The sequence below is a fragment of the Anastrepha ludens genome, chromosome 5, assembly GCF_028408465.1.
Source record: "Anastrepha ludens isolate Willacy chromosome 5, idAnaLude1.1, whole genome shotgun sequence".
Lineage (NCBI taxonomy): Eukaryota > Metazoa > Arthropoda > Insecta > Diptera > Tephritidae > Anastrepha > Anastrepha ludens.
In genome coordinates, this window is record NC_071501.1 from 3,820,795 (window position 1) to 3,838,427 (window position 17,633).

The following is a 17,633-nucleotide window of genomic DNA, read 5'->3' on the forward strand; positions in this document are numbered from 1 at the left end:
ATTTGTTCATTCTTTATCGCGACTCTTGAATCAATGATCCGAAGTGGATATGCTTATACAATTATAATACTTTTTTAATGAAGTTTGGTTTATTTATTCATATTGGTATTAAATGGTAATTCCTTTTACTCAAGCCTTCAAACGATTAGGCCATTCAGCTGTTGCAGCACGCACGGCTTCCCCGGATATTGACGTCGCTGCTTGAACCAAAGATTGTTTGAGAATCTCCAAATTTTCGTGATGTCTTCGTCAGGCCAAGTTCTCTAATTCTGACTACAAACTGTAGTCCAATGTATAATATTTCATTTAGTTCGCCAAGTATTTATGGTTGAAATTGGAAATGTCAAAGCGCAGGCCGTGTTTGCCGGCTCTCTGTCTCATTGATTTTCTAAAACCAGTCGCTCCTCAATAAAGCAACCTCCGAGTGGATTTCTGCAATGAAAAAAAAAAAACACTTCTATTAACAGCCATACATTGACCCCAAAAGGTGTTAAACTATATTTATTTCCATTTCGAAAAGCAGGTTGGCACCAGAACTTAAAGGAGCAAACATGCCACATGAACACTATAGGTATAATATCTTACATGTGTGTAAGACCTTGACGCCGCCAGGTAGAATGCGCTAAAGCTGGGTTTTATATACTTACATGTACCGCAGTACACCGCGGGTTCTTTAGTTAGGTCTCTGAGTGTGCTATAAAACCCAGTTATTTTTTTATTTATTCAATTGTGTTTAACAAAAATTCAGAACAGACACTTAAGATATTAACTCCTTATTACAATACAAGTATTACAATATTTAAAATTAAAAGGTATAGTGAAATTAGATTATCAACCTAAGTAACCATTAAATTGCTAAAAATATGTAGAAGTTAAAATTGAATTAAAAAAAATTAATAATTATGAAACTAAAATAACGAATATTTGATTTCTTACATAGAAAATAATTTTTTAGTTACATTTGGAATACCTGTTTCGCCCTAGAAAAGTCCAAATCCAAAAAAGTTGAGAGATAATTCAAGCTAGGCAATGAGTGGCACATTATGACATTATACCATACCAACGAGAAAAATCTTAAAAGTCTAGAATTTCTAAAAGGAATATTAAACTGTATTCTTTCTAGAAGAACCGAGCAGTCAATTTCGCCATTAACGAGATCAAAGATAAATTATGCTGTCTGAAGAGTACCTCTGTCACTTAATGGGAAAAGACTAATCAATCGACAGTGAGATTCGTACGATGGTTTTGGATCTGATAAATTAAGTGAATTGAACCCTCTCCACTCGATTTATATGGCCTGTTTGATAAGGCCTCCAAATAAAAGCATAAGCATAATCTAATGAGGTCCGAACAAACGCCGAATATAATACCTTAGGAGTACAAATAAGGGTCAGTGAAATGCGAAGAGTGACGTCTTCCAAGGCAAGGGTGGGCAAGGAGGGAATTTTTGGTCCCACAGTCGGAAAATTCAGCCTGCACAACGAAACATCCGGTAACGGACAGAGGCTGATCGACTTCGCCGGGGCCCGAAACATGGTAGTCTGCAGCACCAGATTCCAGCATAAAAAAATCCACCAAGCTACCTGGCTGTCCCCTGATCGAAAAACGCGAAACCAGATCGATCATGTTGTGATAGATGGAAGACACGCTTCTGGTGTATTAGATGTACGTACGATCCGAGGAGCCAACATCGACTCGGATCATTACCTTGTTGCAGCCAAATTGCGCACACGCCTCTGTGCAGCAAAAAACGTACATCTACCTACGCAAAGAATGTTCGACATCGAAAAGCTGCAATCACAACAGACAGCCAGAAGATTCGCCACTCGACTCTCACTCCTGCTCTCGGAGAGCACTGCCCAACACACCGGCATCCACGAACAATGGAGCAACATTTCTCGTTCTCTACGTACCGCCGCCGAAGAAGAAATCGGATTCCGGCGAGCCCGAAAAAACAATTGGTACGACGAGGAATGTCATGCTGCCGCCGAAAGAAAAGATGCCGCCTATAGAGCCACGCTGCGGTCGGGCGCAACGCGAGCCATGTGGGATCGCTACAGAGAGCTGAAAAAGGAAAAGAGACGTATTATCCGACAGAAGAAACGTGAGGCCGAAATACGTGAGTGCGAGGAGCTTGAGATGCTGGCCAATAGGAACAACGCCCGAAAATTCTACCAGAAAGTTCGGCGGCTTACAGAAGGTTTTAAGACCGGGGCGTTTTCCTGTAAGAACAAAGACGGCGAACTGGTGACTGACGTACAGAGCAATCTTAAATTATGGAGCGAACACTTCTCGAACTTATTAAACAGTGACAGCTGCGCATGTCATAGAGAAAGTGAAGATCCCGATACCCCAATCGTTGACGACGGAATTATCGTTCCGTTACCCGACCATGACGAGGTGAGAATAGCAATATCACGGCTAAAGAACAACAAAGCCGCGGGCGCTGACGGACTGCCGGTTGAGCTATTCAAACATGGCGGCGAGGAGCTGGTAAGGTGCATGCATCAGCTCCTATGCAAAATATGGTCGGATGAAAGCATGCCTGCCGATTGGAATTTAAGTGTGCTCTGCCCAATCCATAAAAAGGGCGATCCTGCAATTTGTGCCAATTACCGCGGGATTAGTCTTCTAAATATCGCCTATAAGGTTCTAGCGAGCGTATTGTGTGAAAGGCTGAAGCCCACCGTCAACCAACTGATTGGACCTTATCAGTGTGGCTTTAGACCTGGAAAGTCTACCATCGACCAAATATTCTCAATACGCCAAATCTTGGAAAAGACCCATGAAAGGAGAATCGACACACACCATCTTTTCGTCGACTTCAAAGCTGCATTCAACAGTACGGAAAGGAGTTACCTGTATGCCGCTATGTCTGAATTTGGTATCCCCGCAAAACTAATACGGCTGTGTAAGATGACGTTGCTCAATACCAGCAGCACCGTCAGAATTGGGAAGGACCTCTCCGAGCCGTTTGATACCAAACGAGGTTTCAGACAGGGTGACTCGCTGTCGTGTGACTTCTTTAACCTGATGTTGGAGAGCATCGTACGAGCCGCAGAACTTAATCGCTCAGGCACAATATTTTATAAGAGCGTACAATTGTTGGCGTATGCCGATGATATTGACATCATCGGCCTTAACAACCGCGCTGTGAGTTCTGTCTTCTCCAAACTGGATAAAGAGGCAAAGCGAATGGGTTTGGTGGTGAACGAGGACAAAACGAAGTACCTCCTGTCTTCAAACAAACAGTCGGCGCACTCGCGTATCGGCACTCACGTCACTGTTGACAGTTATAATTTTGAGGTTGTAAAAGACTTCGTTTATTTAGGAACCAGCATTAACACCGATAACAATGTCAGCCTTGAAATCCAACGTAGAATCTCTCTTGCCAACAAGTGCTACTTTGGACTAAGTAGGCAACTGAGCAGTAAAGTCCTCTCTCGGCGAACAAAACTAACACTCTACAAGACTCTCATCATGCCCGTCCTAACGTATGGCGCAGAAGCTTGGACGATGACAACATCCGATGAAGCGACGCTTGGAGTGTTCGAGAGAAAGATTCTGCGTAAGATTTTTGGACCTTTGCACGTTGGCAACGGCGAATATCGCAGACGATGGAACGATGAGCTGTATGAGCTTTACGACGACATAGACATAGCGCAGCGAATAAAGATCCAGCGGCTTCGTTGGCTGGGTCATGTCGTCCGAATGGATACAAACGCTCCGGCTTTGAAAGTATTCGATGCGGTACCAGCTGGTGGTAGTAGAGGAAGAGGAAGGCCTCCTCTGCGTTGGAAAGATCAGGTGGAGAAGGACTTGGCTTCACTTGGTGTGTCCAATTGGCGCCGGTTAGCACGAGAAAGAAACGACTGGCGCGCTTTGCTAAACTCGGCCAAAATCGCGTAAGCGGTTATCGCGCCAATTAAGAAGAAGAAGACGTCTTCCAAAGGCTAGCATAGGAAGCGCTTTGGAAGCGTCAAAGAAAACCCCTAAACCTTTAATCACATCAGACGACACAAGATATGTATAGTTAACCCTATAGTAGTCGCGCCCCTGAAACTGACGTAATTGGTCGCGCGGTCTACATATGTAATCCATTTTAAAATTAAAAATACAAAAGATAAATATTTAATTCTTCCATTGCTTTTGTTTTAAATATTCTTCTTATTGTTTAATTTATTAATATTAATCAAAAATAACATAAATAAACTTTCAGTTCTTGCATAAAATAAATAAAAACCAAAACATCATTTTTTAACAAAAAATTAAGATACTTCACAAAAGTATAAAATATATATAAAATAACCAGAAGATAATTGAGATATTTTAATTGTTTTCGAAACACGACAAACATACAGTCTTGGAATGATCAGGACAAATGCGTTTATTGCAAGCGTTACACACTTTACGGGTGCTTTTATTACGGGCCCTTCCACAATCGTGGCAACGGCCGACGTAGTTATTGTGCGTTGGACCTTGATGAGTTACAACTTGTGGAAGATCCAGGAAGTCTTTTATTTTACATTTTTAGTGTTCTAGGTAGCGTGGTAAGTGTTAATCTTTGGTGAGCCAGTGGTTTCATCCAAGACAAGGCTAAGTCTATGAGAAAATCACGCCTTTTGACAGATTCATAGTTACTGTTTGCAGTGTAAAAGCATAATGCGTTGAGAGCACTGAGGTTTACAAGATTATAGAACTTAGTCAGCGGCCACCTTCTCGAATTCCTAGATACGTCATAAAGAGAACACACATTGTCAACCAGATCAACGCCATTTTTAGTGCGATTATAGTATGTTATTATTTCCGGCTTTCGTTGATCTCCGTTGTCAGAATCAATCGCTGTATCGTTGAGCATTGTAGACATGACTATTACCACTTTCTTGGCTTTTAGTACATAAGAAACCAGAGTATATGGAGAGTGGAATCCAAATTTTGAGGAGCATATTGGATTGCCTCTAGCTATGAATTCCCGGTGAACTTCGCTTTTATCTTTTCGAACGGTAGCAACCATTGTAATTCCATTATCAAATCATTGCTTTGCTATTTTCAGAGAGGAAAACCAATTGCCCATAGTAATATTGATATGTCTATTCGAAATAGGTTGCACCATTCTCATCACGATATCAAATCTCCCGTTACTTAACCGAAATGGATCTTCGGGTTGTTGGCCGGCGTAAATTTCTAAGTTATAGGTGTAGGGGTAATGAACATCTACAAGTGCAAAAACTTTCAGTCCATACTTAGCAGGTTTATTTGGAATATACTGCCGAAAAGAACAACGCCCTCTGAAGGACAAGAGTTGTTCGTCCAAAGTCATTTTAGCAGAGTAGCATACATATGCAAATATTATCAGAAAAGTTCCACAAAATTGTAAAATGAAAAAGTATGCCAAAAGTCCACTTTTCTTTACAAAGTATAACTAGCTATTAGCATAAAACCTAATTTAAAATACTTACGTAATCGGTCGCGCGGCATACATACGTAGACCATGAATTTCACGAACCTCTAGCGATAAAACTGCATTCGACAATTAACAGCGGAACACTGAGAGTGACTCTCTATTTGTTAGTTACCAGTAGCAAAAATCTCCGATGAAATCGATGCAAGATTTTCAAGAAATTTAAAATTTAACAATGGTGGATTACATATGTAGACCGCGCGATTACTGCAGGGTTAATATGATAAGAAGTATTTCAAATAGCTTTGACGAAGGCTGAGTTCATATCATTTCAGTCGCTTTATTCTGTTTTACTACAGGGAGGGGCGAATAGAATCTTTCTTTCTTTAAGCTTACTAAAAATGTTTTTTTTTTAACAATAACTTGAAGCCTTTAATGCCAGGCCTGGATGAAGTTTTGTGTGCGCGGAAAGTTTAAAGGAGTCTACTACACTCAAAAATTTAGGATCATCGTTATGGTTGTTTGATGCGGCTTTTCCAGTTAAATATATATTATTTTTTTTGACAATTAATTTTGTATAGTAAAGTGAGACGTCTTCAGAGGAACAAATAACAGGCATTTCAATCGCGTTAGTTTCCAGCGATAAAAAAGAAACTAAAACAAAAAAATACCAGTCTAACGGTTAGACGCTATAGAAGTGAAACCTTCCGTAAAACAAACTGAGAGAGAATGAGACGAAAGCAGCATTAGGAGCGGGATAATTATAGGTTCATTATAATATTGCTATAAAGTTCATATTTTATTTTCTTCATTTTATTATTATTCATCCTCAATGTTTTCAATTTCAACAAATGATACGAGTGGCTTATGAGAGCTAAAATATGATACAAATGCTTTGGTTTCGATGTTGTCAACATAGCAATACAGCACACGCGGTTGCTATTATGAGCGTCGTAACGCGTATAATACACAGACGTACTAACATACACGCAAACATTCGTAGGACGCTTGGTTTGAATTTTTTATACATATGTATGTATGCTATACTATGGCCTAGCCTATGTGCGTACATACATATTTGTGTTCTGAACTTCCAGCAAAACAATGCCTATTAATATACACATATGCATCTACATACAACCGCACACACACTTTATTCCTGTAAATGCGTATGTCGTCCAAAGCTAAAATTCTATGCCTAGCGACTACAAGAACAAAATGCATTAATAGGCGCAGGCGTAGCGGCCATCATCCTAGTTGCCATAGCGCTGAACAGTCGCGGCGGCGCCGAACAGTTTCAACTATTGTACTGTGCAACAAAAACTCATCATCAAAAAATTGATTTATAAATTCGAGCTCATAGGTCTAAGAGCAAGTACTTTCATTCATAAAACGAGCCGCCCATATGCTAATTTTCTCGACAATTCGAAAATAGTCAATATTGGAATATTTCGTGTAGAATTATTTGCCAATATTCAATTTTTGTCAAGTCGAGTGCCCGCGGCTCCGTAAATATGTTTGCACCCATATATGTATGTAAATATATGTTTCTAAATGCTCGACAACCGCAGCTGTCTGTTCAAGGTTACTGTACATTAGGCCGGGTCGATTTGTGATAAGGCAAACAAATCGCCCATTGCTCTGTGAAAATCATATTCTAGGGATCAGAATAAGAAATTTTGCCGAAGGAACCATACCTCTAAAACGATTTCTGATGTCCCCCAATATGGGTCGAACTTTTTAGTTTCTTTTCTATAACTCACATTCATTCATTTATTGTATTGTACATATGTTCTGACTAAATAAATTTCTTAAGAGAAAAAATAGATAATATTATAAATAAATAAAAATAAAGAAAAAACCTAGCCATTTAGCTGATTTTTTCATGTAAGGGCCAAAAATGGTGATATTTTGAAATTGGTGGACATCAGAATTCGTTTTAGAGGTGTGGTTCCTTCGGCAAAGTTTCTTATTTTGATCCCTAGAATACGATTTTCATAGAGCAATGAGCGATTTTTAAATCGACCCGCCCTACTGTACATGCAATGCTGTGCCTATGAATGCGCGCTGGATTTCTTGAGAAATTTTACCGTATGTTTTGCTGTGGCGAGGCACATATGTACATACACACAACATATATACATATATCCGCATATATACATACATATATAAATTCACAAATTTAAATTTGCTTGTGCCATCCTTCTGTGTGCCTGGTAATGAAGCATTTTCTATACATACATATATATACGTATATCTTTTTTCTTCTTCTTTTTGGTGTCGCTTTTTCGTTTCATCGAGTCTCAAATCACTCCCAACGATTCTAAAGAAGTTTTCACTTCAAAAAGAAAGCTAAGGGAGAAATGGCAGACAACAAGATTTCCAGACGACAAGAAAAAGCTAAACAAGTTGGGAAAAGATATAAGAGACCTACTTCAAAGACCTACAGGAAAAAGACAAAAAACTTAGCAATTATCTCAAAAATATTTTTTTTTTTTTTTTTTTATTTCAAAATAAGTAAATTACAATGTTTAATTACACTACAACTAGTTCAGAAACTAACGAGCAGTTTGATTCGAAAATAAATTACAATTGATAAAAAGAAATTACAAACAATATTTCTTATTTTCTGTTAATAGCCAGCAAGTTCATGTGGTTTTTTCCTCTTTAATCTTCGAACTGGGCACGGGTTACTAAGGATGCTCCTAGCTTCTTCGTTTACATGCCCTTGAAGTCGAATTTGGTGCGCTTCTGCTATTTTCTTAATTTCTTCAGTTACAGTGTTAACTTTAAGGTCCCGATGAATATCAGCATTTCTGACGTACCAGGGTGCTTTAACGATGATTCTCAGCACTTTGTTTTGAAAGCGTTGTATTACATTGATATTTTAATAATTTTGTTATATATGGATAAATGCGATTTCCATCCAATTAGCCAGTTCATTTTGTTTAGCCTGATGTTAAGCTCATTTCGTTTTATTTTTATATGCTCTTTCCATCGCAACTTCGCATCTAGGGTAATACCTAGGTATTTTGCAGTATTAGCGAATGGGACTTTTTCATTAGAAATCATTATTGGTTGGTATTTTGTAATTTTATTTGTAAAATTCACGTGAATGGATTTACTGTTATTGAGTTTGATTCCCCATTTTCTCGTCCATGATACCATAGAGTCGATTGCAGTTTGAAGGTTCCTTGCAGCTTTTTCTTCTGTCTTTTCAACACATAAAATTGCAGTGTCGTCAGCGAAGGTGGCAGTTAAACAATTTGCCATTAGTGGTAAATCTCGGGTATAAAGAATATACAGGATTGGACCCAGGATGCTACCTTGTGGTACGCCGGCTTTTATTTCAACCAGTTCAGAATATTCCTTTCCCTGTTTAATTCTTAAATATCTTGAAGTAATATATGACTCCAGCAGACTACAATATTGGTATGGGAGGCAAGTCTTTAATTTGTAAATCAAGCCTTCATGCCATACTTTATCGAACGCCTGTGCGACGTCGAGGAAAACTGCTGAACATACCTTCTTTTCCTCTAATGCTTTTTCGATTTCTGATATTATTCTATGGACTTGTTCCAACGTGGAGTGTTTACTTCGGAAACCAAATTGGTGAGAAGAAAAATATTGACGCAACAAAATCCTCAAACTACACACTTTGGAAGGCAGCAAAAAAAGTGGTGGGCGCCACAATACATTTACCACCAATAAAAACAGCTAAAGGGAAATGGGTCCGAACTACTTCAGAAAAAGCAACGGTCTTAGCTCAACATTTTAAAGATACTTTTGAAAATAATAATAATGACATAAATCTCACTTATGCAGCAAACGAAAATAAGAAGCAAATTTAAAAAAATCACTCTTACGGATATAAAACAATTAATAAAAACTCTAAAGAACAATAAATCGCCTGGATACGATCAAATTTCGGGAACAATTATGAAGCATATGCCTGACAAGGCAATAATTTATCTAAGAAATATTTTCAACGCTGCTATAAGTCTCAAATATTTCCCTAGTACCTGGAAAGTAGCTGAAGTTATAGCGATACTGAAACCTAACAAAAACGCTACACTAGCGACATCATATCGACCAATCAGCCTACTACCGACAATATCAAACATTTTCGAAAAAATATTATTTGACCAGATAAATCCTATTATAACAAGCATGAATCTGATACCGCAACACCAATTTGGATTTAGGAAAAACCATTCAACAATCCAACAGATTCATAGAGTAGTTCACAAAATTAATGATGACCCGAATAAAAAAAGAGTGTGCATGTCCATATACCTCGACGTAGCCAAAGCTTTTGATAAAGTGTGGCACCCTGGGTTACTCCATAAATTAAAAACACAACTACCTAATGACTTTTACCTTATGCTTAAGAGTTACATCCAAGACAGGAAATTTTATGTTAAATATAACGACGCATGTTCAGACATTCAACCTATGAACGCAGGCATTCCACAAGGCAGTGTCTTAGGTCCAACGTTGTATCTATTGTACACGGCTGATCTACCTGAACCGAAGTCAGAAAACAGCATGATTGCAACATTTGCGGATGACACAGTCCCCATGGTATCTCATAAAGATACAAAAGTCGCAAAACAAAATTTACAAAAGGAATTAAATGTGACATTAAACTGGTTCAAAAAATGGAACATCGAAATTAACGCTGACAAAACAATACAAGTAAACTACACAAATCGAAGGACAACCATTGAACCAGTTAGCGTTGGTAATTCTGACGTGCATATTGACATCAAAGCGAAATACCTGGGTATTACGATCGACTCGAAATTAAACTGGCAGGAGCATATAAAGAAAAAGCGAAATGAAATTAAAAATCGTTTTAAGAAATTGTACTGGCTACTTGGACCTCAGTCCAATCTATCATTGCAAAATAAAGTACTTATTTATCGAACGATAATTGCCCCGATCTGGAAATATGGAATTGAGATTTGGGGCGCTGCTGCAAAAAGTAATCTAAGTATACTTCAACGAGTCCAGTCTAAAATATGTACTTAGGACCTTAACTAATGCACCTTGGTACATACCTAACGCAGATATTCATCGCGACCTTGACATCGATACTATTGATGAAACAATACAAAGCGCTTTCCAGCGAGTCCTCATTTTTCCACGCGTCTTCAAACAATTTGAAAACAAAACGAAACAAACACTGCTGCCGATGATATAGTTTTTTTTTTGAAATCGGATTTTATTCTTATTGGATTTAAGTGAGTATTTTTCGAAGGCGATGATTAAGTTCTGGGTAAGCTTTTTTGCTCATAAAAGTAAACAAACGAGGGACAAATTTACCATCGATTAAGCCTTGTATTGTGAAAGGTTGGCGGGAGCTGGCTAAACAACGTTAAAAGTTTCATCCTAGTCGTAAGTAGAGAATAATTCTTGGGCGGTAACTTTTTAATGTCAAATTTTTGCTACTTGCCAAGTAGACAGGAATACAATTTACACGATAGAACAACGCGTTAAAATTATTTTAACTGATTATTAAAATGGTCTTTTATTTATTTATTTTATTTTATTTTTATTTTTTTTTTATTGACGATTGTATTTATAGTTAACTATAAAATACAAAAAAAGCTTATAGCTATGGCTACTGTGGCCTTAAGCTATTTTATTTTATTTATTTAAAATGATCTTTAAAAACAAAATATCGCAAAATTCGTGGTGGTTTTTGCTGGAAATAATAGTCCCCATGAACCGACATTCCAAGGGTTGGTGAAAAAATTTCGAGAAAGTGGTTCTATCAGACTTCGGAAAACGGACTGACAGACCAAAATATGGACGTTCTGTTGAGAATATTGCTGCTCTAGCGCAAAGAGTTGTTGAAAAACCTTCAACAGCGATATCTCGACGTTCTCAGTAATTGGGAATTAATGAATAGACTATATAGCGGATTTTACATATAGATTTATTCATGGTGGGCACTTAAATGATGTAATTTTTCATATACTTAAAAGAAATTCAAGTAGTTTTAGCTGAAAAAATCGTAGTTTTTGTATATATTATTTTAAGACAAAGTCTAGGTGCGTCTTTTGTGGGACGCTTTGTTTGTATTAGTTTATTTACATCCCGCACGCTTTTGCTGTACCTGCATTTCGTGGCAGGATTGATGTCAGTTATTACAAGTGAAATGCTGCATCACACTGCATTGTGGCATATGTCCGTCAATCAAGCACACGACTTATAAAAAAGTACATTGCCTCTTAGAGTAAATGATGCGACTTTATTTTTTAATGATTTTTTCTGACCGACTTACAACCACAAATACTTACTTCGTAAACGTGCGCTTATCCCTTAAACTACATTAAATACAGGTACACAAACGTATGTATATAGAAGAATCCAGCAATTTTGTATTATCATTCGCATTCGTCTATGTTTCTATGCGAAAACCCAATCGCATTTACAGTGGGGTCTCGGGGGTATGTAACTCACGCCAAGGCACAAACGCCTGCTAACTCATAAATTTATTCACACGCTTACCCAACACTTAAGTTGTCTTTGGCCAACTGGCAAACTTTGTAATGGCTACAACACACCAGCTTTTACTGTACTCGAAGCCACATGGTGATGCAGTGAAACTGCAAAAACCGCATTTGGTTGCAGTCATCCGCCTAAAAGGAGACACGACCACCGCCAAGTGCGCCAACTGAGCATAGCCGTCCATCCCACTTTGAAATAAAACTTACTCAGCCATTTGCAGTATTTTCTGACAAAACAAATTTGCTACTTTTGTTGTTGCACAAAGTTTCTGACGCATAAAAGCGACAGGTTGAATTTTCGTGACATTTTATAGTATTTGTGATTGTATTTGTATTTGTTTTTTTTTTCTTCACACTTGTTGCTGTTTTCTTTTATTGCTGCATATGGGGCCCCGGGTGTGCAACAAAAACAAAGAAGGACAAATTTCATGCACTGCTCGTGTTTATTATTCAAGGGTGTCATTGTGGCAGCTCTCATTGTTTAGTAGCTTTTGTTGCCCCTAACGCACACATACACGTCATGCCAATGCAAATTTGCCTTTTTCGTTGGTTGAACGTGATTTCTTTGTCATATTCTTCCTTCCCGTCTCAAATAGTTCAGCTCAGTCAAGTCAGTTGAGTGTCTCGCTTTTGTGCTGCGCTGCGCGCTGTGCCACACGTAAATTACCCTTAAGTGCACTCGAGCGCCACCGAGTGCAACTCAAGTTCTACAACTTAGAAGATTTTCTTTAAAAGTCTCTTCAATTTTTAATTCAATACGAATTTGCATTGTGGCAAATGATAGGTGGGAGCAGAGTGCGGCAGTGCGCTGAAGAGTGGTAGATTGTGAGTGATTTGCTTGAACAGCAAAACAAACGGCTGAGGATGTTGATGAAAATCGAATTAATTCAGCAGTTGATGACAGGGACATATTGGATGGGCTTGAGAAGCACTTTTGAATGGAAAACTCATGAAAGATTTGTGCCAATGCCACTCAAGCGTCAGCTGGATAGAAATATTTTAATTAGAGTTTTATTTTAAATTGAAGGTCGCCGTAAAGCATTGAATATACAAAATTAATAACTAATTAATAATTAATATTTAGTACGCTGATATTAGCTCTCTATTTAATTCTACGCCATTCGCACTGCCCTAAGTGCCCTTTTATATTAGCACCAGCACGAAATGTGCTAATTTTGCTCATAAGCTTCCCATGCTCGGCGGGATCTAAACTAATAATAAAATACGCCTACAGATAGCAATAAAATCAATCTCACTTCTACTGGGCGAATGAGTTGTGAATTTAAGAATTCATATTACTCAACACCCTGGTTTGCATATATTCTGCTAGATGAGGATGCAGCTCTTAATATAGAAATATACTGCCCTTGATGCCCTTCTGAAGTCCACTCGCTAATCACAAATATTCAACCCCATCCTGCGCTTCCATGCCTAGTGATCGAAGTATTGTGGAGTTTGCTGTATATTTTTCTGAAAATTGGTACTTGTATATTGGTAATTGGTAGACGTAAATATTATATAATAAGAAGTAAACTGAAAACAATTTAAAAATAATTGAACAATAACCAATAATAATTTAGGTTTAATTAAACATTTATTCAATGTTCAAAATTTTTATATATAGGTTTTTAAAGTTTTGAAATTTTAGAAAAAGGACTTTGCTGGTAAATTTTTTCTGGTGAATATTTTTTTTTTGGAATTTTTGGCACCCATAACCCTCCTATAACTGTTAAGGGGGAACGCCACTGTGGGGGGTAAAAAAATATTTGATTTTTGGGAACTCTTTTTTGTAAGTAGGAAGACGTCATCTGGTGGCAGCGATACAGCAATGAATAATCATCTGAAATCAAAAAAATTTTATTCATCTACACTATAGTGGCTATCGTTGTACATAGCCGTTTTTTTTTTTTGGTGATGTGAATTTCGATGTGTGTTTTGCACCATTTTTTTTGATTTTCAACAGGCCCAAAAAAATAGTTTTTTTCAAAATTTTGAAAATCGGTTACGTACAACGAAAGCCAATGCGACAAAAAAAATTTTGGAAAAAAGAAAATTCAAATCGGTTCATTAGTCTTCGAGAAATCGTTGCCACCGTATCAAAAAAAGTCGTTTCGAGAAAAACGCGTTTGAAATAAAGTATCGTATCGTAAGCGCTACGGGGCCGAGTCGACGGGCGCTCAGTTAAGTGCACATACAATCGAGAATAAAGCAAATTTCGCTTTAAAATTTTTACCATATTTTCTTGAGTAGTTATACTAACAATTTAAGGTTTCTAATAAGTGTTTTTTTAAATGCCAAGTAAAACTCTTTTCCAAAAATTTTCAACAAAGAAAGAAATAGCATTTTCCTAATATATATATTTGAGACCAAAAAAATATTTTTTCTAAAAGCCGGAGATGTTTCACTTTATAAATTTAAACATACCAAAATTTTCATATAATTTAAAGAGTCCATGTGTCGCATCGAAATATCATCTATATGAAACCTTTTATTGAAAGGTGAAAATCAGGAACTGCAAGATTTTGATGCCGGCCGGATTGTAGTTGCCTAGTAGCTGTCATTAAATACTCCTTACAATACTTAAGGGTACATGGCTCTTTGTGAATCTCCTTGAAAGCCGTTCAAGCTTTACTTATATCCTTCATAAAATTAAAAAAAAACAGTAAAATTAGCTGCGCTCAACATCCTGTGAATTTTATAGTCATCACAAATTCATAAGCCACTTTTGTGGAAAGAAGTAGTAAACCAGAACCAAAATTATTACCAGGTAGATACCTATGAAATAAGACTTTCAGCTATTAGTCCTTAGATGTCCCTAGGAGTATTTTTAAACCTTCCAAAATGTCTTGATTTTTCGTCTGTCATCTGTCAACAATATTCAGTTCATTGTTTGTTCCGTTTCATACAACAATGCATTTTTGTCGCTCTTAAAAATGTCGAATTTCGTGCCTTCAAACTACGATTTGCGGACATCGTGAAACCACTTGTGAAATGCTGCTCTCCCGGTTCAAAAGGAAGTCTTTTTGCATCGAATCGGTACGGGTGATGAAAAATGGGTCTATTTCTCTAATCCCAAGCTTAAACGATCGTATGATCCACCCGGCCACAAGCCAAAAACAACGGGCAAACCAAATCGCTTCGGCCGCAAAGCAATGTTGTGTGTTTTCTGGGATCAGCGTGCTATGATTTGGTACGAGCTATTAAAACCAGGTGAAACAGTTGACGGTGGACGCTACCAAAGACAATTGGCCGATTTGAACAGCGCTATAAGTCCAAAAATATTCAACGGAGTAGGGAAGGGTCACAAAGGCCTTATAGGAAATGAAATAGTATAGTAGAAGCTAGAAGTACCGTTTGCTCCCATGTAGCCAGGAGAATAATATACAAAGACCGCTAAATATAACACAGAACGAAATGGACGACGGCACGAAAAAGCAAGTGAAAACTGAGCTGCAAAATTCATATACAGAATTACTGACAAAAAACGGACTCAGTACGTATTTACGCTCTCACGAAAAGACTGCAGACCTATTATAGGTACGCTGACAGGTCATAATCTGTAGGCTGCACACGCTTAAAATATAGAGATTGCTAGCAACGGCAAATGCAGGAAGTGCAGAGAGAATATAGAGGAAACTATAGAACACATTTTGTGGCTTTGTCCGGTGTTATCAAAAATGCGCATTAAATGTCTGTGAGCCTCACAGGTTGAGGGTTTCGGAGTGCTGCTTTAACTTGCTAAAAGCGTTGACATCCTACGTGATGTCTGCATTAAATCTTAATAGAGGTTAGTCAGCCGTGTGAACCTAACCTGACCTAACCAACAGTAAGTAAATAAATTTGCGCGAATGATAATTTATTGAACATGGAAAAATCTATTTATAGGCTGCTTCGTATAATCTCGCAAGATTGCCTAACTTTTTTATACCTCTCTTTTCGATTTTGTACCATACACTGAATCGCATGCCAAGAACCATTTTAAAATTTAATTTGCTCAGCTTCTCCTAGCTTCCTTAAACTCAAATCCACTGACCTTAATTCGACTCAAGTATATGCTTACGATAATTAATTATGCAGCAGGCACAAACCGAGTATCTATTTGCAGGCTCTTTATGAATTCTGAGCGAACTCACCACCTCGGTGACAAAGTAAACAGAGAAAATAAAAAATGTGTCCCACTTTATTGGCTGCTAAGCAAAGCCGCCTCCTTTTCTCAGTTAGCAGAGAACGTGACACTGCGTCCTTGTGAGCCCACATAAATCCCACTAAAGTAAATTTTGAATAAATTCCTGCTAATTTCTCTATTATTGTACTTTAATAATTATATAAGTATAAGTGTGTATTCATACTCACATACATATTTATACACTTGTGGTCAGATAGTTAAGTCACTCCGCCTTCTGCAATACTCGCGAAATATTTTTCAAGGAAGCTTTTTTTAATTTTTTGGAAAATAATAAATCATTTTACATATATCAAAACCCTTATTAATAAAAGCTTCAAACTTGGTTCTCAATTCATAAAAATTCAATGAATTTCAAAAACTTTTTTAACTTTTAATCAGACTTAAAATTTTTTTGTGTATCAAAAACCTTACAAACAAAAGTTCTAAACCTTTTACAACATTCATAAAAATTTTGCAAAATTTAATAAAATGATCAGCAATATTTTTAGCTTTTTAATCCGGATTGTAAAAAAAGATTTTTGGTGTGCAGTTTTATAGCCCTTTGAATTTTAGTTTATCAGAGTGTAAATTTTCAGAAGACTAATTTTTTTTGCAACGATGTTTATTTTATGTGAAAAAAATTATCAATACCGTACGCAAAAGAAAAGAAGTGAGTTTTCACTTTCTTTTATTAAACATTTGTATACTATAAAATCGCATACCAAGAAATTTAAAAAAAAATCTTACTGAGAGGTTAAACATTTTTGATATTAATATTGTGAAATTTATTAGATTTTTTTTTTAATTTTTTACAATTCTAGGAATTTTGATTTATAAGGTTTTTGTTTTACAATGAATTTACTTTTTATAAAAATATAGAAAAAAAAATTAGCTCGAAAAATATTTCGTGACTATTGTAAAAGCTAAGGTGACTTAATTGTGTGACCATAAGTGCATAAGTGTTTGTATGTGCATACTTTTTTCAATTAACTTAGCCTGCCAATTTGCATCGGCGGCCTTGTAGCCTTGAACATATCCAAATATTTGCTTTACGCTGAAGTGCCGCTCTACTCAAATCTACCCTTCTCCTTATTTGCCCATCTTTCTCTTTTCATTTTCATCATTTTAATTGGCAAAAAAAAAGTAATATGCTTGAAAAAATTAGGTTAAGCAATATTTATGTAATATATGTATGTAAATATTTACTATTCCGGCGTCATCTCGGATCTCTCCGCGCGCACTTCACTGCACAACGTTCCTTTATTTATTCACGAGTATGTACTAAATAGCCGCCAGTTAGCCTGGGCTTGTGTCAAAACTGCAAAATTATTTAAGCCTTATATTTACCAATGAAAATAAGCCGAAAAATAAAAAATAAAACAGTTTAATGAAAAGGCCTGTGTCGTAAATATTCGTCCCGAATAGCCATTCAAGCGACTAAGCCACTGAATGACCAATGGCAATTCAACGCAATTCATTACTGACCCAATGGCCGCGCTATGCCCACTGCCGCTTCCAGTCGGTGGATAGACCAAAATGAAGTTTAGTG

At 37.1% G+C, this 17,633-nt stretch overlaps 1 protein-coding gene across 1 annotated transcript in view; it reads left to right on the top strand.

The window, feature by feature from the left end:
• LOC128865233 (uncharacterized) overlaps positions 1-17,633 on the top strand; it is a 237,389-nt gene that overhangs the window by 2,337 nt on the left and 217,419 nt on the right. The gene's annotated exons all lie outside the window — the stretch shown is intronic.